General features: G+C 44.2%; 1 non-coding gene across 1 annotated transcript; it reads right to left on the bottom strand.

Moving 5' to 3' along the window:
- Window positions 1-14,846: 14,846 nt before the first annotated feature.
- TRNAE-CUC lies at window positions 14,847-14,920 on the bottom strand. The gene has a single exon. It is a non-coding gene; the product is annotated as a tRNA-Glu (tRNA).
- Window positions 14,921-20,619: the final 5,699 nt, after the last annotated feature.

Raw genomic sequence — 20,619 nt, 5'->3', positions numbered from 1 at the left:
AACTCCATGGATGGAGGAGCCTGGTGGGCTACAGTCCATGGGGTCACAAAGAGTCGGACACGACTGAGCGACTTCACTGATCACTGATGGTGTTAGGAAGTGTCCTAGTTTCATTCTTTTACATGTAGCTGTCCAATTTTCCCGGGCTTCCCCAATGGCTCAGCAGTAAAAAATCCTCCTGCCATGCAGGAGACACAGGAGATGTTGGTATACTGGATTCCACTCCTTGGTCTGGAATCCCCTGGACAGAGGAGCCTGGCAGGATATAGTCCATGGGGTCGCAAAGAGTCGGATGTGACTGAGCATCTAAGCCCTGACTGTCCAGTTGTCCCAGAACCACTTATTGAAGAGGCTGTCTTTTCTCCATTGTATATTCTTGCCTCCTTTGTCAAAGATACGGTGCTCAGAGGTGCCTGGGTTTATCGTTTTTCAACTTTGGAATCAGTGAAATACATAAATATAAATTTTAGCATAGAATAAGGATGTCAGATCTGGGGAGGGTCTCAGCTATGACCTACCTAGACCTGTGCATTGACTGATGGACAACATGTGCTCAAGGGGGCACAGTAAGTTGGCAACTGTGACAGAGATTGCAAGCTGCCTTCTCTAATATCTGTCCTCCTTGTCTTCCTTAGTAATGCAGTGCTTGGTTTTTAGCTGGGTTCATAGCTTCTCAGAAAAAGACATTTTCTAGCTTTTCTTGGAGAAAGTGCGGCCAGTTCTGGTCAATGAGACATTGGTGGAGACATCACAGGGTACTTTCTAGAAGCCTCCTTTAAAGGAGAGAAGGCAGGTCCTTCTCCCTTTCCTCCGTCTTGCTACTGGGAAGGCAGATCTCATAGCTGGAGCTCCAGCTGCCATCTTGGAAGCCAGAGGACAAGCCACACTGTAGGAATGACAAAGCCTTCACACAACTCTGAATTATATACCTCTGGATCTATTTCACATGAAACAGAAATAGACTTCTGTCTCGTCGAAGTCACTGTTGTTTGGGTTTCTTGTTACTTCAGTCTAACCTAATCCTAATGGACAGCATTAAATATGGACTAGAACTAAGGTCAATCAACAGTCATTGAATTGATGATGGATCTCCAAGAGAAGGCTTGGGAACTGGCCTGTCTTTTCCATCTCTGCAGATATAGATAAGAGAACCCGGGCTTTCACAATGAAACATCTTAAAGCCCTGAAACGCCTTCTTGTGCCTCATGGGTGAAAACAGGGGTGCCCCTGGAAAGTGGGTGTGGCCAGAGCATGGTTCTCAGGGATGGCTGGTCTGGGATCCGTCACAGGGACAGATTCATGGGTGGAACCATCCAAGGGTTCCGAACGTGGGTCTCTGAGTCAGGTTTTCCCCCCTGAGTTCCTAGTCGGGGGAGAAAACCCAGAAGGATAAGTGAGATGAACTGATAGCCTCTTCTGTTATTCCTCTGGCTGCTACTGGCATGTTTTGAAATTACAGGCTTTTTTTTTTTTTTCCTTAAAAATGTGTTCCTCTCTTTGATTTTCCCCTTTTGTGAATTAATTTTTTCATCATGAAATATTTCAAGGATCAGACAAGAATAGAAAAGAGTATAATGACTACCTATTTACCCACCATTAAGCTTGATCAAATCTTAACATTGTGTCATATTTGCATCAGATCTCATTTAAAGAAATAAAACATTACTGATAAAACTGAAGCTCCCTGTACTTTCCACTCCCATTCCTATTCTTCTCCCTCCTCTTCAGAGCTAACTATTATGGTGAATCCAGTGTTTATCATTCCTATGTATGATTTTATACTTACATTGCATATTTATGTATGCATTAATACAATATAGCATTATTCAGTAAGGTTTTAAGTTTTAGATAAAATTGTAGCATCCTCCAGTTATCACTGTGTATTCCATTGACTAGTTATACTACAATGTATTGCTCCATTTTCCTCTTGATGAATATTTAGGTTATTTCCTTGTTTTTTCTTCTTTTAATAACCCAGACAGTGCTGTGATGACTCCTATACTTATTTCCTGGCACATCTGAGAGAATTTCCTTAGGACAAGTGTTATTTACCATGGCTGGTAGGTCAAATTCCCTGTCACCTGTTTTAGTATGGGATTGTAAATTAAGAATAGTTTTTAGTTTTTCTTTTTTTTAATTAAAAAAAATTAACAATATACATAACATACAATGTTACTACTTTAACCATTCTTAAAAAATTTTTTTTAAAGCATTCTAAAGTTTAGTGGCCTTGACTACCTTCACATTGGTGTATAACCATCATCATCATTCATCTCCAGAACTTTTCCATCTTCTTAAATCGAAGCTCTTTGTCCATTAAACAGTAACTTCCTATGCCCTTCTCCACCCATCCACTTTCTGTTTCTATGAATCTGACTACTCAAGGGACCTCACATGTGTGGAGTCACATGCTATTTGTCCTTTGGTGATTGGCTTACTTCACTTAGGGCTTCCCTGGTAGCTCAGACAGTAAAGAATCTGCCTGCAATGCAGGAGACTTGAGTCTGATCCCTGGGTTGGGAAGATCCCCTGGAGAAGGGAATGACAATCCCCTCCTGTATTCTTGCCTGGGAAATCCCATGGACAGAGGAGCCTGGTGGGCTACTGTCCACAGAATCGCAAACAGTCGGATGTGACTGTTTCACTTCACTTTGCATGATGACCTCAAGGTTCATCCGTGTTGTAGCATGTATCAGGATGTCTTCCCTTTTAAGGCCGAAGGATATTTCATTGTGTGTGTCTATCACAGTTTGTTTATCCGTTCACCCTTCGATGGATGATTTTTACATTTTTAATTGTTAAAAAAATAAGAATATTTTGTGAGACATGAAAATGGTATGAAATTCACATTTCAGTAGCCACAAAAAACAAGGTTTATTGAAACACTGGTGGGGTATTCAATTAAGCATTCTCTGCGTCTGCTTTTACGCTGCAATTGCAGAGTTGAGTGGTTGTATACTTTCATGGAGACCGTCTAGTCTGAAATGCCTAAAATGCTTACCCTCTGGCCCTTTACAGAAACAGTTTTCTGAAATGTCTCTGTGGTGCAGAATGACCTAGAGGTGGAGTAGTTGACTGCTAAGGTATGTGCGTCTGTCTTCAGCCTTCTGGATGTGAAATTGCTCTCCAAAGTGAGAGAAACAAGGAGTGCTCCAATTTCCTGTAAACTTTTCTATTTTAATAGCCAGACTCTCTTTAAATGAAGGCACTGAAAAGGCCCCTCAAAAGACATTGTGTAGTCAGTGATGTTGCTGCATAACAAACAACTGTGAAATTTCAATGACTTACAGTAAGCATTTTTTCTGGGCTCTTGGGCTGTGTGTTAACTAGGGTTTGGTTGATCTGCATTGGGCTGACCTCGGCTGGGCTGCAAGCACTGGGGTGAGTCCTGGTCTTCTCCACATGCCTCTTGTCCACCTCGGACTTGTGGCTAACTGAGGCAATTTTTTTTCTCATTGAAAAAGGCAGGAATTCTAGAGGGTAAGACCAATGGTGTGTACAGATGTGCTAAGTCGCTTCAGTCGTGTCCAACTCTTTGCAACCCCATGGACCACAGCCCATCAGAGTTCTCTGTCCTTTGGATTCTCCAGGCAAAAATACTGGAATGGCTAGCCATTCCTTTCTCCAGGAGATCTTCCCAACCCAGGAATTGACCCAGGCCTTCTGCATTGCAGGCAGATTCTTTACCCTCTGAGCCACCAGGGAAGCCTGACAGGCACTGAAGAGGGTGTTATTTTAACCTCACATGATGAATGAGGAAACTGAAGTTGAGGGTTAACTAACTTGCCCAAGTTTCCAAGGTAGTTAAGTGTTGGAACTTGGGTTTAAGCTTCAATCCAGGCTATTTAACTCCAGAGCTGTTGGCTTAATCTTTCCACCATGCTACCCAATTAGACTTCTAAAGAATCTTTACATTATGATCATTTCATCAGAAATTTTTCTTTCTCATGGCTGGTGGAGGAGGAATCTCTGACATCATTACATTAGGGCCACTTCTGAGACTGAATTCTTTCCATTTTCCATTCCTAGAGACCAGGTGTAGAGAAGACGCTTCGGCCGCACCTGAATGCGGGCAAAGCCAGATGACAAGATAACAAACAGCACCAATTTGTGCTGTGACTCAGCCCCGACCAGCTGGACTGCAGCAACCCAGCTCCTTGCCTGCCTCTGACTCAGAAGCAGGACATCCTTGTCCTGAGGAACATCTGGCTCCCAGGTCCCGAGCCTCCAGGCGGAGGGATGGTGGTTCCTCTCATTACCAGGTTTTCACCGTGGTCTCAGCAGTTCCTTTGCGGCAGGCAGCCTGCTTGCTCTTTCTAGAACTGAGCCAAACCCAGCCCCCTCCAACCCGGCCTCCCTACCTCTTTGCTTTCCCACTGGCTGCATGAGGAGCCCATGCAGGGAAGGGAGAATGCCCAGATGACGGGTCAGGTCATACCCCATCGCACACTGGCTAGATGGCTGGGTATGGTTTTAAGTCCCCTGCAGACCAAGGCCGAGAAACAAGGTCAGCCTCCTCCGCCTTTCTCAGGTCACACGAGGGACAAGCCCACAGGGCATCCATCGCAGCCCCTCTTGCTTTGGCAGTGGCCACTTTGACCCCCGTCCCACCCCCCCCCCCGCCCAGGCCCTGTCCCCAGAGCTCAATCAGCAGATCCATCTCCATGCTCTACGTTTTCCATTAGATTTCTCCCATAATATTCTCATCCTTGGGCTTCCCAGGTGGCGCTAGTGGTAAAGAAACTGCCTGCCAATGCTGGAGATGGAAGAGACACAGATATGATCCCTGGGTCGGGAAGATCCCCTGGAGGAGGGCACAGCAGCCCACTCCAGTATTCTTGCCTGGAGAATCTCGTGGACAGAGGAGCCTGGCGGGCTACAGTCCATGGGGTCGCAAGAGAGTCAGACTCGACTGAAGCGACTAAGCGCGCAAGCATGCATTCGCATCCTTTACAACTTGGCAGTGTTCGTCCTTTTGTTCTTGGTGCGTAATGAAAATTAGTGATTCAGAAAGTCACCAAGGAGTCCCCAGGCAGGCAGCGATGTCCTCTCATCCTCACAGGGCAGGACGGCGGGGGCAAGGAGGTGCGTGGACTTGGTCTCTCTAGAGACTTTGTTGTGCGTTCACTGATGCTGCAAATGCTTATTAAGCACCTATTGAACCAGTGTCTGGGTCAGGGCCTGAGATGATTGTGAGAAATGAGAAGGTAGGGCTGGATACCCGTTCCCTTCCCTATTTGCTTGCTGGTGAGGTCTGGCCACAGAGGGACAGATTTTTCAGGACTGACTTCTGTACACGTAGCTCTGACTGGTTGCTCAGACCTTCCCCTGATGAACCCTCATCCCCCCCAGAGCAGCCTTCCTGACATTTGTTTCTTTCACCCTTGAGCTTGCTTTCCCTTTTTGAACTTAACCCCTCGAACCCCGAGGGGGCGCTTTCTCCTGAGGCCAGCCCTGGAGCTGAAATCCTCCTGCTACTCACCCCTGCCCTGAGGTCTGCTCTGGTTTGTCCTCACCCGCTTGCCCTAGACTCAAAGGAACCGGGTGCTTTTAAAGGACAAGCATTGCATTTAAGGCTGAGTGCTGATAATACAATTAGACTAAAGCTTCTGGAATAGCTCCATTGCATTCTTCTACAGTACATTGACTTCCTTCGCAGAGAACACTGAATGATGACTAAAATCCAGCTTCCCTGGAGAAAGGGTGGATTAACCAGGAGAAAAGAGCATTTCCACTTCTTTTTTTAGAATGTTGAAGGAAACAGAATTGGATGTTACCGTCCACTTCTGCCTCCTCTACCTTCCTTTTTATTTCTTCTGCGAAGCCTGAGTCTCTCCATCCTCCGAGCAGTAGGAAGGCACGCCTGGGAGCTCACCAATGTGCCGTACAATCCTGTGAACTCGCTGCCCGCGTGCAGGACACGTTCATGCAGTGTGGATTCTGAGCTCGGCCACCATATGTGCGAGAGCCTTAGCGGGATGCTAGCAATCTGGGTTTTAGATCCAGGGGAATGGCTCAGATTCTGATCATTCCTTGGGGTTGCATCTCCTTGTATTTTGAATGATTGATTTTAGATTTTTAACCTGAAGGCTTGGCATTTCAGAATGTTAGTTCTCTGCATGGCTTAACTTATCTACGTACTTATTGACCTTTGGTGAGTAAAGAATGGTCTTGGCTTCACCATGGGACACATTCTGTATTACAGAGTTGCTTTTTTTGCTGAGGCTCAGGGTTGAATGACACCTGCCCTGCTTTAAGCAGTTGGGAGCAGCCATCTTCACTTCCTTTGACGCACACATTCCTCAGCGTGCAGTTGAGGGAGGGAGAAGATGCTGGGGTTTTAAAAAAACACAAGTTGGGAATTCCCTGGTGGTGCAGTGGTTAGGACGGGGCTTTTTCACTTCTGGGGCCCAGGTTCGATCCCTGGTCAGGGAAGTAAGATCCCTGCAAGCCATGTGGTATGGCCAAAACCACCCCCCCACCAAAAAAAAGAAAAAATACAAGTTGATATGCTCCATTCATCAGATCCTCATCTTGAGCAAACACCCAATGTTTACTTCGCTGTGTGTTTGTATGTTTCTTTCTCTCTCTGTGTTTGTAGAGAGGCGGTGGGTAGCACGGTCAAACATTTTAGTCTTGGAACCACAAGGGGCTTCGTTATTTCTCATGAAAATCTTACATTAAGAATACAGTTGAGCCTAGGCAGGCAGTACATTGACTGGTAGCCATCTGTGGCCCCTAGCATATCATAGCAATGAGAGCTAAGAATTATGAAGCACTTACTGGATGCTTTCTCTCACTTGAAATTCACAAGATTCCTAATTGATTTGCAGTTATCATCTCTATTGACAGTTAGGTCACTGTGTAGGGAATGCAGAGGAGGGGTTTGATTTCAGGCCAGATTTACATCAAAGCTCTGTAATCCTCACTCCATATTGACTGGGCTGTTGAAATGATTCTCCCATTTAAAAATTTCCTGGTAAAAACATTTCTCCTTAAGAAGGATCAGAGGCCCAAATGCAAGCTGTGTTAATCTCCAGTGCCCAAGTTGCCTCTACCTCAGCAAGCTGCCTGCAAAGCCTGAGGTCCATAGGGACCTCTTGGAAAGTTCCAGAAAAAAATGTGATTCTCTTGTTTCAAAGGTCTCTCTGCCCTGGTGGCTGTTGAATGAGGACACTTTTCAGCAAATCACAGTTCCCTTGAACATTTCCCTCTTCTGATTCATTATGATTTTTTAAAGACAAATATTTGCTAAGTGCCGACTGCACGTAAGGTTGTTCATTTCTTCTCAGACAATGCAGGAATGGTGAAGTAGAAATAATTATAATTGAAGAAATGGAGGCAAGGATATTCTCTATTTTGCTTGAAGACACCCAAAACACCATAAGCAGTCAACGGGTGGGTGATGCTGAAGCGTAGCTAGAGGATGATAGTCTTAGGAGGGGCCATTTAGATCATCAAACCAAACTGAACATCTTATTCTACAGATCAGGAAACAGAATGCACTCTCGAGACGAGATGGCTTGTCCAGTATCACACAGAAAGTAGGAGGACCCAGAGTGAGTGCGTGCGTGTTAAGTCACTTCAGTTGTGTCCAGCTCTTTGTGACCCCATGGACTGTGACCCACCAGGCTCCTCTATCCATGGAATTCTCCAAGCAAGAATACTGGAGTAGGTTGCTGTGCCCTCCTCCAGGGGATCCTCCTGACCCAGGGATCAAACCCAAGTCTCTTATATCTCTTGCATTGGCAGGTGTGATCTTTACCACTTTCACCACCTGGGAAGCCCAGGAGGTCCCAGGATGGGGCTTCTCTATGCTGTACATCAGAGTTTCGACCTCAGAGCTATGGATGTTTTGAGTGGAATAATTATTTGTTTTGGAGGGCTGTCCTGTACATCGAAGGATGTGTAGCAACATCCCTGGCTTCTGCTCACTACATGTCAGCAGCCTGCCTCTCCCCACTTTGGGGTAATCAGAAATGTCTTCAGTCATTGCTAAGTGTTCTCTGGTGGATAAAATCAGCTCTAGCTGAGAACACTTTCAGATCCATTGAACAGCATGAACCTTGTGCTGAGTTTTCTCCTGGCAGTTTGGAGGGAAACGGGCCTTGGGTCCAAGGGGAGAAAGTCTTTCCTCCCGATTCTACCATCCCAGTACCTTGGGGAGAGCTCTCTGGGGCCCCTTATCTCAGCCAAGAGAGGACAGCTCTCAGAGGAGAGGTGGGGAAAGTTGTCAGAGGGCACACAGCAGGACAGCCAGGCCTTCTGAGAGGTGTATGTATCACTTCCCCATTTCGCAAATGTTCAGAGGGTCAGCGGTACCCATAGAACCAAGTGTGTTTCTCCTCCACATGCCACAAGGAGGCCCCTACAGTATTCAGGCTGTGTGCTCTGAGCCTGAAAGCAGTAACATCAGAGGGCTCTGCTCATGTGCTCTTTGTTAATTACAGGAATGTATTCATATGAAGTTGTGTTCTGGAAAGTTAGGTGTGGTCTCAGCCCTGACTCTTACCTGACATGGGACCCAAAGCAATGTGCTTTGAGGAATTTTGTCCTCATGTTCATAAAATGAAAATATCAGACTGTACATGTGATGAGAAAACTTCCTACTGTCCCCACTGGCCTCCCCACACCTCCAACCTTGGGAATCGAACAGCTAATAAATGCCCAGAATGGGCTGTTTATGGGTCATATTTATTTTAATGAGCAATGAGAGTAGCTTTGTTTGAGTTCTATGGAGGAATAGGGATAGCCTTAAAACTCAATCTAACCTGTTCATTTCACAAGAAAGATGTTAATAAAAATGAAGTTTTTAGCTCCTGAAATGTTAGCATTCAATATCTGGGCCTTTTAGGAGCAGCAGCATGGAGGCAAGTTTCTAACTACTAATCCTAAAATTACACTTTGAGCCAGAAGGCAAAGCGAGTCAGGCCACAGGGGGCCTGGGTGTGGTCTCAGTGGTCTCCAGTGCTTAGTCGCTCAGTTGTGTCCAACTCTTTGTGACCCCATGGACTGTAGCCCACCAGGCTCCTCTGTCCATGGGGATTCTCCAGGCCAGAATACTGGAGTGGGTTGCCATGCCCTCCTCCAGGTGATCTTCCCAATCCAGGGACAAACCTAGGTCTCCCACATTGCAGGCAGATTCTTTACCATATGACCCACCAGGGAAGCCCCAATAGTCTCTTGAAGTGAAGTGAAAGTCTCTCAGTCCGACTCTTTGCGACCCCATGGACTATACAGTCCATGGGATTCTCCAGGCCAGAATACTGGAGTGGGCAGCCTTTGCCTTCTCCAGGGGATCTTCCCAACCCAGGGATTGAACCCAGGTCTCCCGCATTGCAGGTGGATTCTTTACCAGCTGAGCCATAAAGGAAGCCCAAGAACACTGGAGTGGGTAGTCTAACCCTTCTCCAGGGGATCTTCCCAACCCAGGAATCGAACTGAGGTCTCCTGCATTGCAGGTGGATTCTTTACCAACTGAGCTATGAAGGAAGCCCAACAGTCTCTTAGGTCTGATATATAATATATATTTTTGTGTGCAAGGAGAGCGCCCCCTAGTGTAAAGCTTTATTTTATTTTTTCATCAATTTTATTTATTATTATTTTCTATTTATTTATTTATTTATTTTTCCATTTATTTTTATTAGTTGGAGGCTAATTGCTTTACAATATTGTAGTGGTTTTTGCCATACATTGACATGAATCAGCCATGGATTTACATGTGTTTCCCATCTCCATCCCCCCTCCAACCTCCCTCTCCATCCCATCCCTCTGGGTCTTCCCACTGCACCAGCCCTGAGCACTTGTCTCATGCATCCAACCCAGGCTGGTGATCTGTTTCACCCTTGATGGTATACTTGTTTCAATGCTGTTCTCTCAGAACATCCCACCCTCGCCTTCTCCCACAGAGTCTAAAAGTCTGTTCTGTACATCTGTGTCTCTTTTTCTGTTTTGCATACAGGGTTATTGTTACCATCTTTTTAAATTCCATATATATGCATTAGTATACTGTATTGGTCTTTATCTTTCTGGCTTACTTGACTCTGTATAATGGACTCCAGTTTCATCCATCTCATTAGAACTGATTCAAATGAATTCTTTTTAATGGCTGAGTAATATTCCATAGTGTGTATGTACCACAGCTTCCTTATCCATTCGTCTGCTGATGGGCATCTAGGTTGCTTCCATGTCCTGGCTACTATAAACAGTGCTGCGATGAACGTTGGGGTACATGTGTCTCTTTCAGATCTGGTTTCCTCGGTGTGTATGCCCAGGAGTGGGATTGCTGGGTCATATGGCAGTTCTATTTCCAGTTTTTTAAGGAATCTCCACACTGTTCTCCATAGTGGCTGTATTAGTTTGCATTCCCACCAACAGTGTAAGAGCGTTCCCTTTTCTCCACACCCTCTCCAGCATTTATTGCTTGTAGACTTTTGGATAGCAGCCATCCTGACTGGCGTGTAATGGTACCTCATTGAGGTTTTGATTTGCATTTCTCTGATAATGAGTGATGTTGAGCATCTTTTCATGTGTTTGTTAGCCATCTGTATGTCTTCTTTGGAGAAATGTCTGTTTAGATCTTTGGCCCATTTTTTGATTGGGTCATTTATTTTTCTGGAATTGAGCTGCAGGAGTTGCTTGTATGTTTTTGAGATTAATCCTTTGTCTGTTTCTTCATTTGCTATTATTTTCTCCCATTCTGAAGGCTGTCTTTTCACCTTATCATTTCCTTTGTTGTGCAAAAGCTTTTAAGTTTCATTAGGTTCCATTTGTTTATTTTTGCTTTTATTTCCAATATTCTGGGAGGTGGGTCATAGAGGATCTTGCTGTGATTTATGTCAGAGAGTGTTTTTCCTATGTTCTCCTCTAGGAGTTTTATAGTTTCTGGTCTTACATTTAGATCTTTAATCCATTTTGAGTTTATTTTTGTGCATGGTGTTAGAAAGTGTTCTAGTTTCATTCTTATACAAGTGGTTGACCAGTTTTCCCAGCACCACTTGTTAAAGAGGTTGTCTTTTTTCCATTGTATATCCTTGCCTCCTTTGTCAAAGATAAGGTGTCCTTAGGTTCATGGATTTATCTCTGGGCTTTCTATTCTGTTCCATTGATCTATATTTCTGTCTTTGTGCCAGTACCATACTGTCTTGATGACTGTGGCTTTGTAGTAGAGCCTGAAGTCAGGCAGGTTGATTCCTCCAGTTCCATTCTTCCTTCTCAAGATTGCTTTGGCTATTCGAGGTTTTTTGTATTTCCATGCAAATTGTGAAATTATTTGTTCTAGTTCTGTGAAGAATACTGTTGGTAGCTTGATAGGGATTGCATTGAATCTATAGATTGCTTTGGGTAGTATACTCATTTTCACAATATTGATTCTTCCAATCCATGAACACAGTATATTTCTCCATCTATTTGTGTCATCTTTGATATCTTTCATCAGTGTTTTATAGTTTTCTATGTATAGGTCTTTTGTTTCGTTAGGTAGATATACCTCTAAGTATTTTATTCTTTTTGTTGCAATGGTGAGTGGTATTGTTTCCTTAATTTCCCTTTGTTTTCCCATTGTTAGTGTATAGTAATGCAAGGGATTTCTGCATGTTAATTTTATATCCTGCAACTTTACTATATTCATTGATTAGCTCTAGTAATTTTCTGGTAGAGTCTTTAGGGTTTTCTATGTAGAGGATCATTGTAAATCTTTAAGTTCCACCAAGACTGAATATTGTTCAGAGAGGGCTTCCCAGGTGGCTCAGTGGTAAAGAATCTGCCTGTCAATACAGGAGATATAGGAGACACAGGTTCGATTCCTGGGTTGGGAGAACCCTCCTGAAGAAGGAAATAGCAACCCACTCCAGTATTCTTGCTTGGAAAATTCCCTGGATAGAGGAGCCTGGAGGGCTACAGTCCATGGGATGGCAAAGAGTCAGACACGACTGAGCAACTGAGCATGCATGCTCTTGCAGAAAGGATGGAGGGGTTTGGCGACAAGACCAAAATTGGTTTATTAAGAGAGAAACCAGAGAAGTATGTTTTTGGGAAGCCTTTTGGACTGGTTTTGCAGTCAAAGGACTTGGGTTTTGTGGTCAGACTTGGCTTCAAATCACTACTTCCAAGACTGTAATGCACATGGGTGAGTTACTTCTGCCCAATTTTTTTTTTTTTTTTTTTTTTTTGTGAAACTGAGATGATTAATACCCTCCTCTCAGGGTTTTTTTTTTTATTGGAGTAAGTCAAGGAAGTGGGGGATGAGAGAGTGATTGAAGATGAAGTTGGAAAGATCAGGCTTGATCATGAAGAGTTTATGTACTGTGCCAAAGAGTTTGAACTTGACTCAAAGAACAAGAGAGCCAATAGAAGCTTGTGGGCAAGAGAGACAGGGTAGCACTTAAGAGCTGTAAATGTTAGGCTGGTTTATTTCTCTTCTTCAGTTCTTGTCTCATGGCAACAGAAATTTGGAGTGATGGACCAAAAGGTGTAGGACAACAGGCAAGTTACAGCTCAGTTCAGCTCAAGCAGACAGATCTTTTATTAATCCAACACTCCCAGAGGAGCCCTCTTTATCCTTCCTATTGATTCCTCTTGGCGTCCCTCTTTTACACTTCCAGCTCTTCCTTTTGGTTATGCCCAGTGCAAAGTAGAGCTTGCACCCACCACAAATTGATGAAAGGAAATGCAAATGGGCATATACTCAAAGCCAGTTGACAATTAAGTTATGTAACAGCAAGTTATCTTGTTTATATCTTCCCATAATTCATCTGTTATAATTAGATGTAGAATATTCATGAGCCCTAAATGGGCTCCTAACTGCCTAACTGGCTAAGGTTACTTGGAGAAGCCCCTGTGGTCAGTTTGCATCCCCTGTGTTCCTAGGGTGCATGTGCAGGAGCTGGAAAGACTCTGTGGTTATTTTGTAGCATATTTGTGTGCTCTCCTGTGGGATGGAGTTTAGAGATTTGCAGGCATCCCTTTTAGCCAGACCTCCCCTATTGCTCTTGTCTAACTGCCTACCTAACAGAAAGATAACTGGTGGCAGGGTAGACAAGGGGACTTGAGACTTTGGTGGTTTTGAAGCAGCTGGAATATGTGGGAAAGGTATTTTGGAAGTAGCATTGACTTGCAGTTGATGCAATATGGTGGGTCTTGAGATGGGAGGGAACAGGGTGCAGTCGGAAATGGCAGCAAGCATATGTGGAGCTTTTGTTAAAATGCTTGCCCATAAGCCCTTTTACCTAATTCTCACAATGATTTTATGAAGAGCTATTATAATTATCCTTGTAATTTTATATGTAAGGAGTCTGATAGTCAGGGAGATTAAGCCAAAGGGTATATGGTTAGCAAGCGGCCAAATCAGAATGTTTCACCCAGGTCTTTGGTTCTGATTTTGTCTTTGTCTCTCAAGGTTTAGAGTGGAGTCACTGCAGAGAGAGAGGCAGTCTAGGTCCAGAGTTGGATGTGTGCTGGGGCTCCAGGTTGTACAATCTCCCTGGTTGCTAGGAGTCTCTGATGATCAGAGTCCCCAGGTTGCTAGGCGACCTGGGTTGCTAAGAGTCTCAGTTTATTATAGGCCTTGGGTTGTCAGAAGCCTTGGGTTATTCAGGCTTTCAGTTTATGAAAAGCTTCTTGGTTCTCAGAGACATCAGTCATTAGGGGCCCTGGGCATCTAGGGCTCTTGGCTGTTAACATCATCAGGTTGTGAGCCCACCCTGCTTGCTAGTAATCTCAGAATGTCAGAGAGGTCTTGGGTGTGTGGAAGCCTGTTGAAGTGCTGGTTTACTGGAAACCTCAGTTTTCAGCATCTCCGACTTGTGAGGTTACTGAAGATGTGGGCTCAGATTTTTAGGTCTCAGATTCTGCTCCCGCAGCTGTGCTGACCTGATTTCTTATACTCCCTGTTCTTCCCACTTCGGTACCAATTCCAAGAACTTTGAGTAGAAATTTGTTACAGTTCCTACATAAAGCAGATGTCGAAGCACATTTGGGTGATGTTTACATTCTCATTGTTCACCCTCTAGCCAATCAGTTTTAAATAATCTTAAATTAGAGTTTGTGAAAAAGCCCAGGGTTGACTGCCCTTCATTTCCAATTATTTTATTAGATGAGTCAGAACGGTAAAACTTGCCTGTGCATATTTTTGTAAAAACACTTTATTATCAAATAGTTATTCAGAAAGTTGCAAGAATGGTAGAGAGAGGTCCCATGGACTCTTCATCCAGTTTCCCCCAGTGGTTACATCTTACAAGTCCAAGTGATTCAATGCTAGTAGAGTAACTCTCTGCTTATCCAGAGGTCTCGTGACTTCCATGAGGGCTAACGCAGTGCAAACTTGGATGGGAAAAGGCCTCTGATTGGTTAAAATAAGCTCCTGCTTTCCCTTGGCAATATCCTTACATAACACAATATATAACTGGCCTCTTGTATCCACGGGCTTCCACCTGCAGTTGGTTAAATATGAAGATGCAAAACCCATGGATACAGAAGGCCAACTGTACTAGGCCATTCACTATAGGGACTTGAGCATCCTTGGATTCTGGTATCCTGGGTGGGGGGCGGGGAGGTGGTCCTGGAACCTAAACCCTGCAGATATGGAGGGACCCACTTTTAGTGTCAGTCAGGACATTGCCATTGTGACAATGTGTGTATACAGCTCTGTGTCATTTCCTAACACATGCATTTGCGTAACTGCCGCCTGAATCAAGACACAGAACTTGTCCCAGCACCACAGAATCTCCCTTGTGTTCAGAGTTGAGTGCATTTCTGTCCCTCCCCAACCAGTGTGGTTTTTAAGAAAGATTTCTTTTTATGTATTTACTTCGCTGCACTGGGTCTTTTTTGCAGCATGTGGGATCTAGTTCCCTGACCAGGGATTGAACCTGGGTCCCCTGCATTGAGAGTACAGGGTCTTAACCACTGGACCACCAGGGGAGCCCACTAACCAGTGTGCTTTAAAATATGTAATCCTAACCTTTACTCACTGCCCCTAGGCATCTCACCGATTAGCAGGTCAAGGAAATGCAGAGATATATATAACGTACTCCTGGCTCTGAAAGAACTCACAGACAGGGCTACAGTCATGTACATCATAAATTAGAGTGCAACATGGGAGTTCTGTGACTGAAAGAAACTCAAGGGACTGTGGCAAGAAAATCGACTGGAGGGTTCTGGAGGTGGAGTGTGTTGGAATTAACAGTTTCTGTGGAAGTTGGAATGCTGGACTGATTTTGAAGGATGGAATGGAGGTATTAGGTGCCCAATGAGGAGAGATGTTGGAAGATCAGTTTGGGGAGGACTGGGTATCTCAGTATTGCGGAAACCCAGAGTGGGGTATTGTGTGGAGAGGGGTGTTGGGAGGAGGGGCTGGAGAAGTGGGGGAGAAGAAAGCACGTGAGGACCATCCGGCCGCTGAGCTAGTTCTGCAAGGGGTAGAGAGATCCATCAAAAGATCTAAAAATGGGGGCTGCTGTATTCGGTTTTATCACTTAGATGTAGAGGCACCAGTTAGGGAATGATTGCAGTCCCAGATAAGGTACACAGGCAGCACCAATCGGAGTGGTGGGAACAGACAGGGAGGGATCATTTTTGACCTCTGAAGGACATCGAGATGGGCAGAGGGGAGTATGACAGGGATGGGCAAGCACTTTTCCCAAAGGGATGTTTTCCCTTTCTCTTTGCTTTATATATATATACATATATATCATATTTATTTGGCTGCAGTGGGTCTAGTTGCGGCAAGTGGGATCTAGTTCCCTCATGAGGGAGGGAACTTGGGGCCCCTGCACTGGGAGCATGGAGTCTTAGCCACTGGACCAGCAGGGAAGGCCTGTTTTTCCTTTCTCTTCAGGCTGTGTCGGTTTCCTTGAGAACAAATCCCTAGGATGTGAGTGCAGGAAGATGAATGCTAGTAGAGTAATTCCCTGCTTATCCAGAGATCTTGTTGTTTCCACGAGGGCCCACACATCACAAACTCGGATGGGGAAAAGGCCTCTGATGGATTCACACAAGCTCCCGCTTCCCCTCTGCAATATCCTTCAGGCCCTTCTACTCAGAGCCTTTTCTGACAGTTCAAGTGCCGTTCTCGAAAGGGTGTTTAGTTGGTTTCATCTCCCCCACTCCCCCGGATAACAGTAACTGAAAACTGCCTTTACTGGGTGTCTGCTTGGCGCCAGATTCTGTGTGGGATGCTTTGCCTGTTATCTCATTAATCCTCTCCACGATCCGCTGCGTGGCAATTCTTTTTCACTTTACAGGTGAGGATATTGAGGTTCAGCAAGGCTATCAAACCCACCAAAGCCACAAGCTAGTGAATTCTGCGACATGAGGACCAAATATCTGGGTACCCCTGGTCCAGCCAGCTCAGGTCTGGTTCTCTCAGTCAGCCGCCCTGGACTGAGGATGCCACTCGTCACAGGAGAGGAGGGAAGCCTGTCAGCCAGTAGTGGCACTGCTGCAAGGAAGGGAATTATGTGGGTTGATGAACCTGATGACTGTTAGATGATCTTCTACCAGCTTCACAGAAGGAGTGTATCAGTCAGGGTTCTCCAGAGACTAGAACACAGAGGGTGTGTATGTATAAATACACATATGTGTGTTCAGTCACTCAGTCACGTCCCACTCTGTGTGACCCTATGGACTGTAGCCCATCAGGCTCCTCTGTCCATGGGATTCTCCAGGCAAGAGTACTGGAGTGGGTAGCCATTTCCTCCTCCAGGGGATCTTCCTGACCCAGGGAAGGAACCCAAGTCTCTTGTGTCTCCTGCATTGGCAGGCACATTCTTTACCACTGAGCCTCCTGGGAAGCCCAGTAAATACACATATAGGAAACTATAAAAAGTTTGGCTAGACCAGTTGTTTTATATATATATTTGGGATAAGGCTTATGCAGTAATGGAAGTGGGCAAGTTCCAAGATCTGTAGGGTGAGTTGGTAAGCTGGAGACCCAAGAGAATCAATGGTGTGTCATTCCAGTCCATAGGTTGGCAGACTCAAGACCCAAGAAGAGATGTTTCAGTTCTATTTCATAGGCCGGAAAAAAGCCAATGTCTCAGTTTGAATTGCAGTTTAGCAGGAGGAATTCCCTCTTATTTGGGGGAGGATTCACCTTTTTGATCTGTTCTGGCCTTCCACTGATTGGTTAAGGCCCACCTACATTAGGAAGGGCAATCTGCTTTACTCAATCACTGATTTAAATCTTAATCTTGTCTAAGACACAGTATAGTGAATATATGGAGAAGGGTAATTGTAATCCACTCCAGTATTCTTGCTTGGAGAATTCAATGGACAGAGGAGCCTGGCGAGCTACAGTCCATGGAGTTGCAAGGAGTCAGACACAACTGAGTAACTCACACACACACACACACACACACACACACACATACACATGTAGTGAATATAGACAGAATATTGTAACCACCAAACTTGTTGAGAGACTAGAACTTAATTATTCCAGCTATTAATAAGAAATAATGATGTAACATGACTGAGGTTCTAATTATGGCTATGATGATAATCATATCACAATATAGAAATGAATCAAATTAACACATTGTATACCTTAAACTTACACAACCTTGTATGTCAAATATATTCCAGTTTTAAAAAGTGTTAATCTCACCCAGAAACACCCTCACAGAAACACCCAGAGTAGTGTTTGACCAAATAACTGGGTACTCTATGGCCCAGTCAAATTGCCAAATAAAATAACCATCACAAGGAGGAAGACAGATTAATAATGGAGACACAAAACTAAATGAATATGATGGAGAGAGACTATGTAGTGTAGGGTTAATGACTTTATATGCCTCCCAACTCCTGATAACAATGTCTTGAAATTACAGCCATGCACTGATCAATGATGAAAATAAGAGGAATGCAACTTGTTGAGAAGAGATTAGCTCTGTTTTCAGTGTTTTGAGTTTGGAGTGAATCGAGTGAGCAGGTCTGTCTCTAGGGGCTCCAGGGTCTCCCTACTTGTAGGCAGAGGAGGATCCATCTCTTCATTGTCCAAAGGAACCTTTGCACACTCTTTTGAGACCAGCCTCCTGATGGAGTCCTCTGAGCTGAGGTTCTTCTGAATCAACCATCTAGATGATTTGCATTCATTTCTTCATTTCTTTCCATAGTATTTTTGATCTTGCTCTTGACAATGGAAAAATAGACAATTGAGACACAATGGGCATCTCCTAGTTTGCTGGGGGTGATGGAGAAAGAAGATACCGATGTAGGGACTTTCCTGGTGGTCCAGTGGCTAAGACTTTACTTCCTATGCAGGGGACCCAGGTTTGATCCCTGGTTGGTGAATTGGATCCCACATGGTGTAAATGAGAGTTTGCATGCCACAGTGAAGATCACAGATCCTGCATGCTGCAAATAAGACCTGGCACAGCTAAATAAATTTAATAAAAAGAAGATACTGATGTCGTGTGGTGGATGCTGAGGTAGCACATTAGGATTGCTAGGTGGGCCAGGATGTAGGGGACTCCCGACTCAGCAAGGAGTTCAGGGGAGGAAGTCAAGCTCCAGCGATGCTTTAAGGAGCATCAGCAGCTAGCAAGCTGGCTGGAATAGAAAGGGTGTGTTTGATAGAGAGAATAACATACATAGTATCATACAAGACAAGGTTGCACAATATTGGCATACATTTAGGGAAGTAAAGTTTGATTAGAAAAGTGGTTCCCACCACTGGTAGCACTTCAGAATCTCCTGGAAGGGTTAAAAAGTACTAATGCCTGGATCTTACCTCTAGAGATTTGGATGCAATTGGCCTAGGGTGGGGTCCAGGTGTTCGTATTTCTTTTTTAAGTGCAGCTAGGACTGAGAACCAGGAAAGTAACAGATGCTTTTGTTGTTGTTGTTTAGTTGCTAAGTCGTGTCCGATTCTTTTGTGACCCTGTGGACCTTCCGTTAGGCTCCTCTGTCCATGGGATTTTCCAGGTAAGAATATTGGCGTGTGTTGCCATTTCCTCTTCCAGGGGCTTTTCCCAATCCAGGTATTGAACCCACATCTACTGCATTGGCAGGTGGCTTCTTTACCATTGAGCCACCTGGGAAGCCCAAAAGATGCTTTAGGAGAACTTAAACCTGAAGGGAGCCAGTGGGGAAATCTCTGCTGGGATGTGGTCAAGAATCTGAGCTCCCTTTGGGGAAACCGGGAAGACTTGTGTTGAGCTCAGCAGAGAAATAAAGACCCACCAATCGTCAACTAGGGCCTTATCTGCCCTCAGAACCTTTTTTTTGAGCTGCTGTTTCTTCTTCTCCATTTAAAAATAAAAGTCAAGTGGGAAATAACAAAGCATACAGTAAAATAAAAATAAGCTGAAAGATGACTCAATAAAAAGAAGTGATAAAATAATAAAAGCAGGCTGATATAGTTAAAAAAACCCAAAACTCAACCAGACAGAATCACCACCCAGGGCCAGACAATAAAAGCAATAGCTAAGATGTACTGATCCAAGTGGTGGGCATAACAGTGAGGGAGGATTATGCCCATTTTACAGAGGAGAAAAATGACACTTGGGGAGATTAAGTATCATGGTTCCGGGTATGGGGCAGGGTAATGACTCCATGTTATAAATGAGAAAATGGAGGTTAACTGGACAAGAAGAAATAGCCAGTCAGGGGCAGGCCAAGACATTGAGCTCAGGTTTTCTAGCTCAAGTCCAAGGAACTTTCCCCTGGATAAAGGCCCAAGCCTTGGTGGTATATTGGCATCATCAGGGAAGCTTTTAAGAATACTGATGCTGAAGAGGCATTTCTTCAAAGAAGACATACAGATGATCAACAGGCATATGTAAAAATGTTCCACATCTCTAATCACTAGAGAAATGCAAATCAAAACCACAATCACACCTGTCAGGATGATTATAAAAAAAATGAAAGACAGATTTTGGCAAACACATGGAGAAATTGGAACCCTTGTGTATTGTTGGTAGGAATGCAAAATGCTGAAGCTGCTATGGAAAACAGTACCCTCAAAATACTAAAAATAGAACTACTGTATGATCTGGCCAGGCCACCTCTGGATATTTATTCAAAAGAATTGAAATCAGGATCTCAAAGAGATATTAGCACTCCTATGCTCATTGCAGCATTATTCACAATTGCCACGATGTGGAAACAAGCAAAATGTCCATCAGATGAATAGATATTTAAAATGCGGTATATACATCCAATGGTATAACTATTAAGCCTTAAAAAGGAAGGCAATCCTGTAGCATGTGACCATGTGTATGAACCTTGAGGACATTATGCTCAGTGAAATAAGCTGGTCACAGAAAGACCAATACTATGTGACTCCACTTATAGGAGGTATCTAAAAGGGTCAAGTTCATAGAATCCTAGAGTGGAATTGTGGTTGCCAGGGGCTGGGGGAGAAGGGAATGGGGAGTCACTAATCTATGGCCACAAAGTTTTAGTTAAATGAGATAAAGAAATTCTGAAGTTCTTCTGGACAACACTGTGCCTATCATCAACAACACTGTACTAGACATTTAAAATTTTGTTGAGGGTAGATCTCATGTTAAGGGTTTCTACCACAATAAAATTAGGAGATAAAAAAGGAGATCCTGATGCAACCACAGGATGGGGTTCTAATCTAATCTAACCCTCGATTCTAATCTGGTTCATCTG

This window comes from Cervus elaphus, chromosome 5 (genome assembly GCF_910594005.1).
Source record: "Cervus elaphus chromosome 5, mCerEla1.1, whole genome shotgun sequence".
NCBI lineage: Eukaryota > Metazoa > Chordata > Mammalia > Artiodactyla > Cervidae > Cervus > Cervus elaphus.
This window is presented reverse-complemented; position numbering and strand designations above follow the sequence as displayed.